Below are 5,616 nucleotides of genomic sequence, written 5' to 3'. Positions count from 1 at the left end.
GTATGCTTGGGGTCATTGTCCATTTGGAAGACCCATTTGTGACCAAGCTTTAACTTCCTGACTGACCCAAGCCGAATTGTGGCTGTAATCCCTGCCAAAGGTGCTTCAACAAAGTACTGAGTAAAGGGTCTGAATACTTATGTAAATGTAATATTTCATTTTATATATTTTTTTACTGTTTTTTCTTTGTCATTGTGGGGTATTGTGTGTCGTTTGATGAAGGGGAATTTTTTGGGGGGGTCCATTTTGGAGTGGGGCTGTGGCTTAGCAAGGTGTGAAGGAGGTCAAGGGGTCTGGATGCTTTCCAAAGGCACTGTATAACATTCTATAGGCTACACATACTGAGACAGAGAGGTGATGTTTCACTGTCCAGACAGCATCAGATACATGGTCAACACATACTGAAACAGGGCGGTGCTGTTTCACTGTCCAGACAGCAAAAAAAAGAAGGAAAAAAGACTTCCTGACTGATGTCTTGAGATGTTGCTTCAATATAACCACATAATTGTCCTACCTCATGATGCCATCTATTTTGTGAAGTGCACCAGTCCCTCCTGCAGCAATGCACCCCCACAACGTGATGCTGCCACCTCATGCTTCACGGTTGGGTTGGTGTACTTCGGCTTGAGAGCCTCCCCTTTTCCCTCCAAACATAACGATGGTCATTATGGCCAAACAGTTCTATTTTTGTTTCATCAGACCAGAGAACATTTCTCCAAAAAGTACGATCTTTGTCCCCATGTGCAGTTGCAAACCTCAGTCTGGCTTTTTCATGGTGGTTTTGGAGCAGTGGCTTCTTCCTTTGCTGAGCTGCCTTTCAGGTTATGTCAATATAGGACTCGTTTTACTGTGGATATAGATACTTTTGTACCTGTTTCCTCCAGCATCTTCACAAGGTCCTCTGCTGTTGTTCTGGGATTGATTTGCACTTTTCGCACCTGCTTCCTGAGCGGTATGACGGCTGCGTGGTCCCATGGTGCTTATACTTGCGTACTATTGTTTGTACAGATGTACATGGTACCTTCGGGCATTTGGAAATTGCTCCCAAGGATGAACCAGAGTTGTGGAGGTCTACAATTTTTTTCTGAGGTCTTGGCTGATTTCCTTTCATTTTCCCATGATGTCAAGCAAAGAGGTAGGCCTTGAAATACATCCACAGGTACACCTCCAATTGACGTCAATTAGCCTATCAGAAGCTTCTAAAGCCATGCCATCATTTTCTGGAATTTTCCAAGCTGTTTAATGGCACAGTCAACTTAGTGTGTGTAAACTTCTGACCCACTGGAATTGTGATACAGTGAATTATAAGTGAAATAATCTGTTTGTAAACAATTGTTGGAAAAATGACTTGTGTCATGCACAAAGTAGATGTCCTAACCGACTTACCAAAAATAGAGTTTGTTAACAAGAAATGTGTGGAGTGGTTGAAAAACAAGTTTTAATGACTCCAACCTAAGTGTATGTAAACTTCTGACTTCAACTGTATATCGTATCCAGTGGAGAGATGAGGAGGAAAGTATCAGTTGGTTGTGATGATGTAAGTGACCAGGTTGGGAATTTATAAAGGACTATTAAAACCCCTATTTATCATAAAACTCCACTATCACTGCCCTGTGGTGTTGGAGTCATCAGATTAATGGCCCTAGTTTTCCAACAGCAGCAACCTGATTTTGTCTACCCATCCAAGTCTACTAGGTCTGACCCTGCTAGATGAAAACCAGTAGAAGGATAGAGGTTGGTGTGGTTTGGTTGAGTAAGATCATACAATACTGCACACTGATTAAACGTGATTGTCTAAGGAGTCTGTAACATGGATGTTCAGTTTTTAGCTTTGATTGGGTAGAAGTAGACACAAAGAAAAACAAAATAATAATCTCATGCCATAGAGGGTGTAGTGTAGTGGTAATGCTCCCTAATCCAGGGTCACCACGTGTGACTCAGGTCCCAGCTCTGCAAAGCTCCATAAACAGAGGAAGACATGCAGCTGGCATCATGCCCATCTCACCAGATGCAACAGTCAATATTTCCTTTATCGCAATTCAACAGTGATAGGAGAGTACCTACCACTGTTGAACAACAGCGCCTCAAAACACATGTGGAACGTCAAAAATTGAAAACTTGAGAAATCTTATCACGGAGATGAGATAAAAATAAATACAAGGGATTTAGAAAACACAAAAACATGGCTTTGGTGAAAAAAAGGTACTTTGTGTAAATTCCTTTAATGTTCATTAGTAGCTAGCTACCTGGAGAGACAAAGAGTCTCGAGAAAAGGTATTCACTTCCTTCTGGTTTTCTGTTCTACCTGATAATTAATTGCAGACACCCAGTGTCCCAGGTCTAAATCAGTCCCTTATTAGAGGGGAACAAATAAAAAAAATGCATGAAACTGGCTTTGCGGTCCAGAGTTAAATTTGACGGGTCTAGAGGATGAAGCTGGGATTGAACTAAATCTCCTTGAGGCCACTCGAGCTGATAAGAATGTTTATTTCTCCCTTTGCTCCCAATTTGTTTTTTGGAACTTGCCCAGAGGAGTCTTTTCCTTGTAGTCACCAGAGTACACACTTCAAATGAACAGACTTTCTTGTCTCTACACACCAGGTTTTCTGGACTACAATTTAACCTGTTGTGTGTGTTTATGATCAGTCAATGTAGTTCAGATGATAATCAGTGCATTATCATTGTGCTCTAACTCCTCGCCTGGCTCTATGCTCTAACTCCTAACCTGGGTCAGAATCAGCTGCTAGAGACTAAGGAATATGCTCCTCATAAAAGTGTGAAACATTCAGGTGCACTGAATTAGATGTACAAGTAATTGTACAGGAACATGTTTTCTGAGTGTTCTTGGATATCCCTGACCTACTAGTGCTATGTCTGTGTGTACTAGATGGTTGTCCATGCTTACATGATCCTCCAGGCTATATTCACCTCTATTAAGAGTGTGTTCCTTATTTAAAGATCTAGGCATTGGAGGATAAAGTTAAGAGAGGAGCAAGTATGTGGCATTCTCCTGATCCTCTTAACTACACAAAAATATAAATGCAACATGTAAAGTATTGGTCCTGTGTTTCATGAGCTGAAATGAAGAATCACAGAAATGTCCATACTCACTAAAAGCTTATTTCTCTCAAATTTTGTGCACAAATTAGTTTATATCCCTGTTCGTGAGAATTTCTCCTTTGCCAAGATAATCCATCCACCTGACAGTGTGGCATATCAAGAAGTTGATTAAACATGATCATTACACAGGTGCACCTTGTGCTGGGGACAATAAAAGACCACTCTAAAATGTGCAGTTTTGTCACACAACACAATGCCACAGATGTCTCAAGTTGAGGGAGAGCTCAATTGGCATGCTGACTCCACCAGCGCTGTTGCCGGATAATTGAATGTTAATTTCTCTACCAAAAGCCGCATCCAATGTCGTTTTAGAGATTTTCAACAGTACATCAAACCGGCCACACAACCGCAGTACACTGAGGAATATTTCTGTCTGTAATAAAGCCTTTTGTGGGGGAAAACTCATTCTGATTGGCTGGGCCTGGCTGCTAAGTGGGTGAGCCAATGCCCTCCCAGGCCAACCCATGGTTGCACCCCTGCCCAGTCATGTGAATTTCATAGATTAGGGCCTAATGAATTTATTTAAATTGACTTATTTCCTTATATGAACTGTAACTCAGTAAAATCTTTGAAATTTTTGCATATTTTTGTTCAGTATAGAAGAGAAATCAGATCGGCTTGATGGGAAAGTGATGTATGTTTGTCCGTTCCTGACGTAATGCTGCGTTCAAAAACAACTGGGAACTCGGAAATCTCAGACTTGCAACTTCAATGCGTTCAAGACAACTGGGAATTTGGGGAAAAAACTAGCTCCAACTGGGAAAAATAGTTTTGAATGGTCATCCAACTCGGCATTCCAAACTCTGGCATCTTTCTAGAGCCCTGACTTTCTGACCTGAAGATCACTGACATCATGATTTTACCTGTTTTTCCCCCCCCATTTGTCTTGAAAGCACAATAGAGGCAAAGCAAAAAAAATAACGGTTGCGTGCCATCGACTGAAACATTGCTATAACATCTGGGACACGTTCCTCTGACCAAGTTTTTGATGACGCATGTCAAATCTTACAATGCCTGGATAGGTGCGCTATATGACCAAAAGTATGTGGACCAGCTCGTTGAACATCTCATTCCAAAATCATGGGCATTAATATAGAGTTATAACAGCGTCCACTCTTATGGGAAGGCTTTCCACTAGATGTTTTAACATTGCTGCAGGGACTTGCTTCCATTCAGCCACAAGAGCAAGTGCAGGCCAGTCAAGTTCTTCCACATCGATCTCAGCAAATCATTTCTGTATGGACCTCGCTTTGAGCCAGGTGGTAATTGTTATGCTGAAAAAGGAAAGGGCCTTCCCCATACTGTTGTCACAAAGTTGGAAGCACAGAATCATCAAGAATGTAATTGTATGCTGTAGAGTTAAAATTTCCCTTCACTGAAACTAAGAGGCCTAGCCCAAACCATGAAAAACAGCCCCAGACCATTATTCCTCCTCCACCAAACTTTACAGTTGGCACTATGCATTTGGGGAGGTAGCGTTCTCCTGGCATCCGCCAAACCCAGATTCGGACTGCCAGATGGTAAAGTGTGATATATCACTTCAGTTTCCTCTGCTCCAGAGTCCAATGGCGGCGAGCTTTACACAACTCCAGCCGACGCTTGGCATTGCGCATGGTGATCTTAGGCTTATGTGCGGCCGCTCGTCCATGGAAACCCATTTCATGAAGCTCCTGGTGAACAGTTCTTGTGCTGACGTTGGTTCCAGAGGCAGTTTGGAACTCCGTAGTGAGTGTTGCAACAGAGGACAGACAACTTCGCGACTGAGCCATGTTGCTCCTAGACATTTCTATCTCGCAATACCATCACTTACAGTTGACCGGGGCAGCTCTAGCAGGGCAGACATTTGACTAACTGACTTGTTGGAAAGGTGGCATTCTATGACAGTGCCACGTTTAAAGTCACTGAGCTATTTAGTAAGGCCATTCTACTGCCAATGTTTGTCTATGTAGACTGCATGGCTGTGTGCTCGATGTTATACACCTGTCAGCAACAGGTGTGGCTGAAATAGCCAAATTCACTCATTTGAAGGGGGGTCCACATACTTTTGTATATATAGTGTATTTTAAGTATTAGCCAACCACACTATATGTTATAGTAATCTGTCAGTCAATGACGTGACACGCAACCATTGGTTGATGCGTGCAACATATGAGCAGGGGAACACAATCTATATGTGGTTAGCTGATAAATACCTATCATGCATTGTATGATCTGTCAGGAGTCAGAAACATCTAAGCAGTGGAACATGACATAAGTATTTACTCAGTAGGGAGTCCAGGCAGTTATCTTCTCTACTATTGTTAGATCCCAATTTACTAGTGGAGTAGCCTGCCTACTTTACAACAGGGTCTGTTGACTAATCCTAAAACAAATGATGGATAAGAAAAATAAAGACCAAAAACCATTGTACGCCAGTGAGCCACAATATCCCCGACCCGTCCTGTTTATGACTGCACGTCCCAGTCCAGCACTCACTCCCATATTTTTTTGAATAAG

Source organism: Oncorhynchus keta, chromosome 31, assembly GCF_023373465.1.
Source record: "Oncorhynchus keta strain PuntledgeMale-10-30-2019 chromosome 31, Oket_V2, whole genome shotgun sequence".
Lineage (NCBI taxonomy): Eukaryota > Metazoa > Chordata > Actinopteri > Salmoniformes > Salmonidae > Oncorhynchus > Oncorhynchus keta.
The sequence above is the reverse complement of the archived record's forward strand: the minus strand, read 5'-3'. Positions refer to the sequence as shown.